The following is a 12608-nucleotide window of genomic DNA, read 5'->3' on the forward strand; positions in this document are numbered from 1 at the left end:
ATATGTTCTGACGCACCCCCTGGGGCTTGGGACACCCGGAGCCGGACCCTTTTTGGTGGATGCTGGTGGTTGTAGTCTTCGTGGCGGCGATCCGGTTCCGTGGCTCAGGGCGGTCAAACCAGTGGCGGAACTATTTATGTGGTTTTGATGTTTAAATGTCCGACTACGCCACCCGTGGATTGCGGTCAGAGTGAACCGCCGCTACAGGGCAGACCGCTAAGGCTGGTGTTGTGGGTGCAGCAGAGCGTAGCATAACTCCCCACGGGAGGAGTATAGCCTCAGGGCAGTGTATGCGGAGGATGGGGGTGATGGTGCAGGGAAGCAGCAGTAACGACACGGAGTCAGTGATGCAGTTCAGGGCCTTTACTCACAGTTCTTATTATCCAGACCACGTCTGCAGGTAACGGCTGCCCACGTCGTACTGTGCTCACCAGGTGAGGGGCTCAGACAACTCCCAGATAACTTTGGAGCGCTTCACAGGACCCCCTTTGTGTGTCCTTTGTCTGGCCTTTCTTACCAACACTTCTGTCCGGCTGCCTCGGGCCTCCTCTTGGTAAACTTGGCGCCAGTTTCCCTGACCCTATGTGGTGCCTTCCTAGCGGGTGGACCAAGGGGCTGCGCCACATAAAATGTCAGAGCCTCCGGTTTCTAGCTGAGGGTCGTTTCCTGCCTCCACTAGTTCGGGGACCGGTCTCCCCCTTTGGCCTGACCCCTCCACGCAGGTGGATTCGGGCGTGCGGTGGCGACTCGCCCGTCCGCACCCTTGGGATCCCTTCATTCCTCGTTCCTGGAGCCTTCTCCGCTCCTCTTCCTTCCTTCTCCCTCTTGCAGGCCTGGGCCTCTGTTACTAGGCCCGCCTCCGGAGCAGAGCTCATGCAGAGCCCCTGCTCCCTGCCACTTCTGCTCAGACTTCTCTGCACTGAACTAAGATGGTGCCCACCTTTTATACTCCCTTCTCAATGCACCCAGGAACTGCTTCCTCCCTGCTCCTGCACTGCAGGGTTCCCCTTCCTCAGTGTTCCCTCCCCCCACTCCAGCCAGGGACAGGGACTGTCGTGCCCATCTCAGGGGCATATTGGTCGCCCTGCCCCACGGCAATGTGGTGTAATGCATGCAGGTGTCGGGTCCTGATCCACACTCCATCCTTATCTGAGAGTGAGATATCACACCTCTGGGTGAGGTGCAATACGTCTGTAGCAACCGAGCCCTCGGTGCTACAGTTCCATTTATCTTCAGCCTAGGTGACGTATTGTGATACAGGGCCGTGATTTTGGCTATAAAAGGGTCCCCTAGACCCCTACCCCAAGCTTTTTAAGAGAATCATATATGGCGTGCCAGGAGACTCTATGGAATGCTTTCTCAGCATCCAACGAGAGTATCTACTTACAAATTTTTAACTGCATCTAGCCCAGGAAATACTTTGTGCCTAGTAGCAGTGTCTGCTAGTCAGCGGATTATCCCGGCTGTTAAGCAAGCTACACCACCTGTAGTTTGGACACTTAATTTTTTCAAAGGAAATGCTTCGGGACCACGGGATACTTAGTGAAGAGCATCAGGAGGCACCCCAAGGCATAGGGGCTGGGACTGGCACTAGGATGCCTTGCGGTGGACAGCCGAGCTCGATCCTTATAAAAGCTTTTTAACTGCAGCAGCTTTAGTGGACGCTACTGGAGCTGGAATTACGCGGCTGCTGGCATGAGACTTGCCCTCCAATAGATCCTTGTAAATGGATTTAAAGTGTATTCATTCAAATTAGAGGGACAATTTAAATTAAAAAGCTTAGAGCTGCCTCCACCACAGGGGGGCTCTCTCGACCCACCAGCGGACAGGCACCAGTATTGGGAGAGGGGGGCTGGCCATCAGGGTTCACCGCGGCTCTGGCACAAATCCGGCGACACGGAGGTGGCACGGGCAGGAGCGGACTGGCCGTCTCGGCTTCTCACTTTTTGGATTTTAGAAGGGCATGACATGCCTATATCTGTGTCTCCCCCTCCTTTTACTCCTCCACCTCTTTTATTTTCGCATGACTATATGTACTTGTCACTTTTCCATGTGTTAGTTGTGTCTTCTGAGCAGTTTGTCAGCTTTTGGACACCTTTGAAGGTGTTTTCTATGTGTTTCTATGTGTTTTTGTTTGCCTGCCATTGGTTTTAACGGTGTTCGAAGGTGTTCGACGAACAGTTCGACGAACAGTTCGGCGAACACATGGGTGTTCGACGAACCGAACCGAACTCGAACACTACGGGGGTGGCTCAACACTACTCTGCACTCAGAAGCTCTGCACTGACAAGCTTTGCAGATAGCTGAATTTCAACCCCACAAAATCAAAAAGTGGCCTACAAGGGCTTGCTTGCTTGCTTTATCACATTAGCAAGTGCAAAAATAGACTGAAGGTATATACCTGCATGGAGCACAAACAGTACAACCGATGCACAACACTGTTCTATGCAATAGGCCCTGCTCTTTCTGTCAGAATCTCAGTAATTGCTGAAAGGTCGATTGAGCAGGTACACAGCATAGGACTTATCTACACTATCTGACTTTCACAGAAGCGCCCATCTATCTAGCTAATATCTCTCATTACACAGGAGCTGGGTGCAGGAGCTGCGTCTAACCTGAGTGACATGCATAAAATGGCGCTGAGGAAACAAAGTCATTTTTTATATGGAGAGGACATGTGATTTCAGCAGCCAATTGCAGAAGCCCTTGTGTCTGGGACACTGTGGATGCTTCCTGCGCTCTGACTGGCTAGCCGCACTTTCCTGACTTAGTTACCACCTACAGGGAGAAAAAAAAAAGTGCGCTGCTGATCTGACCTGTTTTTGAGCTATCACCTGCCCGCCCACTCATCTACCACATCTCCCCGCTCATTATACACAAGCACTATGCTAGCAAAACTGTTAAAAATGCTGAAGCTGCCCCACAATCACATAACCACGTAAATTCCCCGAACGTTACAGATTCTCCATAATTGAAAAAATTTTGCTTGCCTTTCCGATCACGAATCCGATTGTACCACATTCGGGTCGAACTTAAGGTTGGAGATCAGATTTCAAACCTATTCACTCATTGCTAACCCTGAGATGTCCCCTAGTGTATGACATTAGAAACAGAAGAAAGTATTTTTTTTAGTATGGATGAGGCCTGTATTACATAATCCACCCTCCCTTGTCACCCGCCTGTGTGACAACAGTCTGGAGTTTAGAGACATTGTAATCCCTTCCGCATCCTCCTCTGCTTCCTCCTCTTCCTCTGGGACCAGCACCTCCTCCCAAAGACTATTTGAAGTGTGCTCCATCATGTAGCTGACCAGAATAGTGATGCTGATGATGGCAACATCAGCGCTAACCATCTTAGTAGCCATTTCTAAACTGTGCAGAAAAGTGTAGAGGTCCGTAATCTGTGCCCACTCGGCAAAAGTGATTTGCACTATGTCCGTACTGTGTTGACCCAGGCTATACAACATGAGATACTGTGTCAGGGCTCATCGCTGCTACCACAGTTGCTGCAATATGTGTAGAGTGGAATTCCACCATGTTGACACATTGCATATCAGCCAGTTAACCAGTATGGCCAAAGACCTCTGTATCAATGCAAGTCAATGACCTGTGGGGTGAGCACACAGCGACTGTGCTTTCTGCAGAAGCGCATCTAGGCCGGGGATAGTGGCGGAGAAATTGCTGTACCACCAAGTTAAGGCCATGAGCCATGCAAGGCAAGTGTGTAAGCTTGCCCCGGCATTGGGCTGCCACCAGGTTCTCACTATTATCGCACACAGCCTTCCCTGGCTCCAGGTTCAATGGAGACAGCCATTGGTCAAACTCAGCCTCACAATTCTTGAGTTGTATGACTGCAAACGCCAAGGCATATTAATTTTAACACTGCTGATTGAGGTGAGCCCTAGCTGCACAGTACCGAGGTGGGGGGGTTATCTCTGCTCTGTTGGAACTCATGTCTCATTAAAGCACAGGTTGAGGGTGCAGGTGGCTCTAGAGGAGGGGGAGGAGGCAGAAGCAGTGGAGGAACTGTTGCATAGAGAGGTTTGTCCCGCAAGCCTTGGGGATTCTAAGAATTGTGGATTAGTCGTTTCCCCAACTGCCCCCACAGCCACCAGAGTCACTTAGTGCCCATTCAATGAGAGGTAATACCCCAGGTAATGCTTGCTCGTCCAGGTGTTTGTGGTACAATGCACCCTGGCAGACATATATTTTTTCAAAGAACAAGTGATGTTGTCTGTGACATGCTGGTGTAGTGCAGGCACAGCTTTCTTAGAGAAGTAATGGCGATTGGGCAACTGGTACTGCCGGACTGTAACAGTCATCAGTTTTTGGAAACCTTTTGTATCCACCAGGAGGAAAGGCAGCATTTCCATGGGAAACAGATTGGAGATGGTGGAGTTCAACCTTTTAGCTTCGGTATGTGTAGTATTAAACAATCTTTTACATGACCACAACTGTGGGACCGAGGGCTGGTTGCTGTGCTGAGAGACGATGGAGGAGGGTGAACACGACAAACTGCTGGACTGTGAGTGAAAACTAGTGGAGCGTGAGTGAGGTGCAGATGTTATGGTGGAATGAGAAAGATGTGGTGTGCTTGGCGAAACAAAGACAGCAGGCATGTCCACTTCCATTACAGCTGACAGGCTCTCACTCACCATGACTGGAGTGGGTAAACAAGTGAAGGTTCTGCGGCCGGAGAACTGTGTGAGGACACTTGGCACGGTGACAGAGGAGAAAGATGCAGCAGATGCGATTGATGGGGCAGCTGATGGTTGGTGAGGCCTGCTAGTTTGCATTTTGTCGCAGTGAGATTCCCAGACTAACGCATGGTGATCACGCACGTGCCGGTTCATGTAAGTAGTAGTCAAATTATTTCAATTTTTGCCACTACTGAGTCTTTTTTGCAAAGTTGGCAGATAACGTGAGTTGGGGCATCCTTTGCAGTCTCAAAAAAGGCACAGGCTAGGTAACACTTGCTGTCCCTGTAAACTGGAGACTCACCACTGCTGCTGGCCACAGCCAGAGTTGTGGTTGAGGGTGCAGTGCTTGTCGTGATTGCATCACTCTGTATCTGTGTGGGAGGCCGCAAAGTAACTGTCACGGGTGTGTAAGAAGTGGCAGACAGTCTCCCTGCCATTGGTTGCAGAAGATCTCTTCGTTTGGCATTATAGACACCTTCTTAGCTGTCTCACTCTAGGACCCAGCGGCTATCTCCCTCTGGCTAATTAACGACCTGGCTGGGTGTTTAAATTCCAGCTGTTGCCAGATAGTGGCGTCGGTGATATTCACATGTTATCCCTTGTGAAGGCTTTAAGCTGTTGCAGTCTCCTTACTTCCTTCTGGAGCTGAGAGGACATGTTGCAGTCTCTCTGAAGACGACGCAAGCTAACCTACTTCCCCCACATTTGTCTCCCCTTGCTGTCATTAGTGTTTAGTGGGGACTGACTAGCTCTCATCCCCTTCCTTATACAGGGCCAATTGCTAGGGAAATACAGGGTTTAGGTTCGTATGCGGTGATTAGTGAAGAACCAATATAGGGCCGTTAGTGGAGACAGGGTGATTCAGATCAGCCTAGGAGGTCTCCATTTCCCCCTTTCCCTAGTGTCTGGGCTCTCTTTCCCCCTTCCCTTCATGTTGCACTCACTCTCTTCTACACCTTGCATGGCAGTAACCTCCTCATCTTCTTCCTCCACCTCCTTTGCTGAGCATCTCAGCTTCATGCCTCTGGGTTCACACCAAGTGGGATCTACAACCTCATCATCATCCTGTCACACCAGGAGTGGGAAAGGGTTTCTCAGGAAAAGAGATGTGAAATAAGCTAACCAAACTGGGAGCGTTCACCTCTGATTCTGAAACCCACATCCTCTCCTCTGGACCATAGCCTTTCCAGTGCACCAAGTATTTTAGATAACGACATTGGAGACGAAAATCTACAATCCTCAAAATCTGGAAATCCAGATTACCATCAACCTTTACTGGGGGCGATGGTAGAGGCGAGGGCTCAAGAGGTTCAACATATTTTTTAAGTAAGGACCTGTGGAACACGTTGTGGACTTTAAGGGCCTGAGGATGTTCAAGACGAAACACTGCTGGGTTAATGACGGCGGTTATTTTATAGGGACCAATAAACCTAGGTCCCAGCTTCCAAGAAGGAACTTTCAGTCTTATATTCCTAAGTTGTGGATGCAAGAAAGTGCCAATGATTCCACGCTCCTCCGGGTCAAAAGATGGGATGCATTAGCCAGTGCTTGGTTAAGAGTCCATTTATTTAAAAGCTAAAATCAGACGCGTTTCGTGGACGTCCTGTCCACTTCATCAGTGTATAGCTTGTGTCAGGTATAGCAAGGAGTGGACATATACATTATATACAAAAAATGTGAAAAAAACTGGCGCCAAAACAAGGTGGCCATTAAGGCAGAAAAGTACAATCAATAAAAAGGCATAAATTTAAGTATACATCAATGTATAAATGCGTCGGGGATAAAATATTGTTAGCATGATTAAAAAATAATTAAGAACCGATATGGTTCAATGCAAAAAAAAAAAAATAATAATTTAAAAAATATATACATACGTATAATTCCTGAAGTGGGAAATGTATTGCTATCAACTGGATTGTGTTTAGATCCTAATCATTATACAACCCTCTAAGCCACGAGTGCTCATGTATATTGAGACTGATTTTGTTCTGATACGAAGTAATAAACGAATATTAAAAGATGTATCTAACTTATATGTACCGTACATACTAAACAAAATAAAAATGTATGTCAAGATCCAAAAGACAGTGCCTAAGAAGAGAATGTGTCTTTTGGAAGATACGTATTAAGAAATGTACCAGTTACCCTTGTCTGTATTATACAGCCCAAATGCATGAAATGTGCACTCACATACAATCAATTGTTCCCCAAATTTTTTTTTTTTTTTTTAATTATATTTGCCAGTGCTTTCAAATAAAAACCTCTGATATTTCATTGAGACCCCAAGGTTTCAAAGTATTTAGTTGATATATCCAGTATATCTCTTTCCTATTGAGACACTGAATTCTATTGGGAGTGGTGCATGGAATGAGCTCTATGGGCATGATTTTAAGACACCCAAAGTCTTTATTGTGATGGATTGCCATATGACGGGATAAACCATGTTTTAAAAAACCTGTACCAACATTGTGCCTATGAGAATTAAGTCTTTTATGAAAGGGTTGCATAGTTCTACCGACATATTGCTTGGGAAACGTGCATTCAATCAGATATATGACAAAATCAGTGTCACAGGACATATCACTATTTATTTTGAACCGTTCATTGCTTGATGCGGATGCAAAAGTGTCGGCTCCATGAGTAATATTCAAGCAAAACATGCAGTTCTTTTTGCCACATTTGGTGATGGTTTTATTCTTATTATTGATCAGCTAGAATTGAAAGGGTGTGTATCCTACTGGGGGCTAAAACGTTCCTTAGAGTGGGGGCTCTCCTATACACAATAAAGGGTTTTTCTGGGATAATCTTCTTGAGTATCGGATCATTTAACACAATATGCCAATTCTTCTGCAGAATATCTCTAAATGATTTATGCTGAAAATTGTATGTAGTAATTAGTGTTGAGCCACCCCCGTAGTGTTCGAGTTCGGTTCGGTTCGTCGAACACCCGTGTGTTCGCCGAACTGTTCGTCGAACTGTTCGTCGAACACCTTCGAACACCGTTAAAACCAATGGCAGGCAAACAAAAACACATAGAAACACATAGAAAACACCTTCAAAGGTGTCCAAAAGCTGACAAACTGCTCAGAAGACATAACTAACACATGGAAAAGTGACAAGTACATATAGTCATGCGAAAATAAAAGAGGTGGAGGAGTAAAAGGAGGGGGAGACACAGATATAGGCATGTCATGCCCTTCTAGAATCCAAAAAGTGAGAAGCCGACACGGCCAGTCTGCTCCTGCCCGTGCCACCTCCGTGTCGCCGGGTTTGTGCCAGAGCCGCGGTGAACCCTGACGGCCAGCCCCCCTCTCCCAATACTGGTGCCTGTCCGCTGGTGGGTCGAGCGAGCCCCCCTGTGGTGGAGGCAGCTCTAAGCTTTTTAATTTAAATTGTCTCTCTAATTCGAATGAATACACTTTAAATCCATTTACAAGGATCTATTGGAGGGCAAGTCTCATGCCAGCAGCCGCGGTAATTCCAGCTCCAGTAGCGTCCACTAAAGCTGCTGCAGTTAAAAAGCTTTTATAAGGATCGAGCTCGGCTGTCCACCGCAAGGCATCCTACTGCCAGTCCCAGCCCCTATGCCTTGGGGTGCCTCCTGATGCTCTTCACTAAGTATCCCATGGTCCCGAAGCATTTCCTTTGAAAAAATTAAGTGTCTAAACTACAGGTGGTGCAGCTTGCTTAACAGCCGGGATAATCCGCTGACTAGCAGACACTGCTACTAGGCACAAAGTATTTCCTGGGCTAGATGCAGTTAAAAATTTGTAATTAGATACTCTCGTTGGATGCTGAGAAAGCATTCCATAGAGTCTCCTGGCACGCCATATATGATTCTCTTAAAAAGCTTGGGGTAGGGGTCTAGGGTACCCTTTTATAGCCAAAATCATGGCCAGGTATCGCTACACGTCACCTAGGCTGAAGATAAATGGAACTGTAGCACCCTGAGGGCTCGGTTGCTACAGACGTATTGCACCTCACCCAGAGGTGTGATATCTCACTCTCAGGTAAGGATGGAGTGTGGATCAGGACCCGACACCTGCATGCATTACAACACATTGCCGTGGGTCAGGGTGACCAATATGCCCCTGAGATGGGCACGACAGTCCCTGTCCCTGGCTGGAGTGGGGGGAGGGAACATTGAGGAAGGGGAACCCTGTAGTGCAGGAGCAGGGAGGAAGCAGTTCCTGGGTGCATTGAGAAGGGAGTATAAAAGGTGGGCACCATCTTAGTTCAGTGCAGAGAAGTCTGAGCAGAAGTGGCAGGGAGCAGGGGCTCTGCATGAGCTCTGCTCCGGAGGCGGGCCTAGTAACAGAGGCCCAGGCCTGGAAGAGGGAGAAGGAAGGAAGAGGAGCGGAGAAGGCTCCAGGAACGAGGAATGAAGGGATCCCAAGGGTGCGGACGGGCGAGTCGCCACCGCACGCCCGAATCCACCTGCGTGGAGGGGTCAGGCCAAAGGGGAAGACCGGTCCCCGAACTAGTGGAGGCAGGAAACGACCCTCAGCAAGAAACCGGAGGCTCTGACATTTTATGTGGCGCAGCCCCTCGCTACACCCGCTAGGAAGGCACCACATAGGGTCAGGGAAACTGGCGCCAAGTTTACCAAGAGGAGGCCCGAGGCAGCCGGACAGAAGTGTTGGTAAGAAAGGCCAGACAAAGGACACACAAAGGGGGTCCTGTGAAGTGCTCCAAAGTTATCTGGGAGTTGTCTGAGCCCCTCACCTGGTGAGCACAGTACGACGTGGGCAGCCGTTACCTGCAGACGTGGTCTGGATAATAAGAACTGTGAGTAAAGGCCCTGAACTGCATCACTGACTCCGTGTCGTTACTGCTGCTGCCCTGCACCATCACCCCCATCCTCCGCATACACTGCCCTGAGGCTATACTCCTCCCGTGGGGAGTTATGCTACGCTCTGCTGCACCCACAACACCAGCCTCAGCGGTCTGCCCTGTAGCGGCGGTTCACTCTGACCGCAATCCACGGGTGGCGTAGTCGGACATTTAAACATCAAAACCACATAAATAGTTCTGCCACTGGTTTGACCGCCCTGAGCCACGGAACCGGGTCGCCGCCACGAAGACTACAACCACCAGCATCCACCAAAAAGGGTCCGGCTCCGGGTGTCCCAAGGCCCAGGGGGTGCGTCAGAACATTTTCATCACCTTTCACAATCACCAATGGGACAAGGCAGTGATGTCCTCTGTCCCCTCTCTTTTACATCCTAGTGACGGAGCACCTGCTCTCATCAATTCGCCATAACCCCAATATTAGGTGGACTGAGGTGGGAGGCACCGAGTACAAGTGCTCTCTATTTGCTGATGATGCCCTAGTATATTTCACTCAATCACATATATCCATCCATGCTGTTATGGCTGAAATAGATCACTTTGTTACATGGTAAAATTTTAAAATCAATGCAGCGAAGTCTGAGGCCCTCGATGTCTCCCTCCCCAAATCCATATAGGATTCCATCCAGTCCAACTTTCCCTTTGCCTGGCCCTCACAGGGTATCAAATACTTAGGAATTCCTATTCATAGAGACCTCTCCCATCTATGTTATCTTAATTTTGGGCCCTTTATTGAACAACTCCATACAGACCACGGTTGGCAAGTTAGAACTGTAAGATTCACTACGTGAACCAATGGTGTTTTGTGGAAAAGCACATGTACACTGCGTTCCAAATTATTATGCAAAAAGTGTTTAGGAGTGATAAGGGAAGAATTTGTTTGTTTGTCAGTTAAACTCATTGATGGTGATGTGTGTCAGGGCTCTTTATATCACTGTAAGCAATTGCAGACACCTGTGCTAATTAGTTTGGCAGGTGTGTCCAATGAAAGGCAAGACTACTTAAGAAGGCTCTCTCACATTATTAAGCAGCCTACATTTTCTGCCAAAATGGGAAAGAAAAAGGATGTGTCGACTGCTGAGAAGCAACAAATTGTGGAGTGTTTAGGTCAAGGCATGACTACAATCAACATTGTGCGATGATCAGGATGAAGTGTCTTGGCAATCAAGAAGTATGTAGCTGATTCACAGTACACACGTGTGCGTGCTGATAAGGGCAAATTGAGGACTCTTTCCTACAGGCAATTACGTCAGGTTGAAAGAGCAGCGGCAAAAAAGCCTTGTCATATCAGCAGACAAATTTTTGAAGCTGCTTGTGCCTCCAACGTCCCCCGAACAACAAGATGCAGGGTCCTTCAGAGGTTTGCAGCTGTGCATGCGCCATCCTGTCGACCTCCTCTATCCACTTCACACAAGCAGAAACGGCTCCAGTGGGCCAAACATTACATGAAGACTGATTTCAAAACTGTTTTGTTCACGGATGAGTGCCGTGCAGCGCTCGATGGTCCAGATGGATGGAGTGGAGGATGGCTGGTTGATGGACACCCCACGCAAACACGGCTACAGCGCCAACAAGGAGGAGGTGGAGTAATGTTTTGGGCTGGAATCATGGGGAGAGAGATTGTCGGCCCCTTTAGGATCCCTGAAGGCGCTAAAGATGAACTCCATAATGTATGTGGATTTTCTCAAACAGCACTTCCTGCCATGGTTCAAGAAGAAGAACCGTGTATTTCACAGCAAGATCATTTTTCTGCATGATAATGCACCATCTCATGCTGCACATAAAACATCTGCATCTCTGGCTGATATGGGCATAAAAGGGGACAAACTTATGGTGTGACCCCCATGCTCCCCTGACCTCTACCCCATTCAGAACCTTTGGAGCATCATTAAAAGGAGTGTCTATGATGGCGGGAGGCAGTTCACATCTAAGCAACAGCTCTGGGAGGGTATTCTGTCCTCATGCAAAACAATTGAAGCAGAAACCATCCAAAACCTGACAAATTCAATGGACGAGAGAGTTCAGAAGCTCCTTTCGAACAAGGGGTCCTATGTGAAAATGTAACATCACCTAGAATAATGTTTTGAGCTGAAAACTGTTTGATTTCAGTTTCTAACAACCTGCTAATGCTTATAATTTCAAAAATAACCATTTTTTTGGTCTTTATTAAAATGAAAAGGTTGATCGAAAAGTTTGGGGGATCTAAGAGTGTGGCAACCCAGTAGTCATGATTACTTCGAATTCTGACAATATGAGGGTCATGCTGCAGGTAGTGCAGCAAGAAGGCACTTATGTGCCTTGCGCATCTCGGAGCCCCAAAAGTATTTTCCGGGCTAGATGCAGCTAAAAATTATTTTTAATTTTAAATCTGGTGAAGCTTTAGTATAGATGGCCTAATAGGATCAGTGCTGCACACTGCTACAAAGCCCAAATTATTTTCCAGTCAAGATACAGATAAACATGATTAGTAATTTGAAAGCTTAAAACGGTTGGTAGGGTGATTTTAACCAATCATCAAGCTTTTACTCTCCCCAGGATGACACAGGGGTAGAAAAGTCGTTTCGGATCCATGATTTGTTCATCTTTATGAACGTGAGTCTGTCTACATTATCAGTGGAGAGCCGCGTGCGCTTATCTGTCAGCACACCACCAGCAGCGCTGAACACACGTTCAGACAGAACGCTGGCTGCGGGGCATGACAAGATCTCCAAGGCGTAAGTGGCTAGCTCCGGCCATTTATCCAGATTGGAAGCCCAAAAAGAGCAAGGGTCCAGTGACACAGTTGTGGCTTCAATGTTTACTTGGAGATACTCCTGTACCATCGTCTCTAGGCGTTGACTATGTGTCAGACTTCTTGTCTCCTGTGGCCTTGCAAAGGATGGGCTAAAAAAGTGGTGAAATGATTCCGCAAAATTGATGTTACCAGCAGATACTGTGGTTCTGTTACGGTTTGAGTGCTGAACACTTGACGGTCCCACGGTTGGCAAGTTGGAACTGTGAGATTCACTACGTGCACCACTGGTATTTTGTGGAAAAGCACATGTAAGATTCTGCAACA

This window comes from Phyllobates terribilis, unplaced genomic scaffold (genome assembly GCF_046119375.1).
Source record: "Phyllobates terribilis strain yellow unplaced genomic scaffold, ASM4611937v1 Scaffold_4__5_contigs__length_816908805, whole genome shotgun sequence".
NCBI classification, from domain to species: domain Eukaryota; kingdom Metazoa; phylum Chordata; class Amphibia; order Anura; family Dendrobatidae; genus Phyllobates; species Phyllobates terribilis.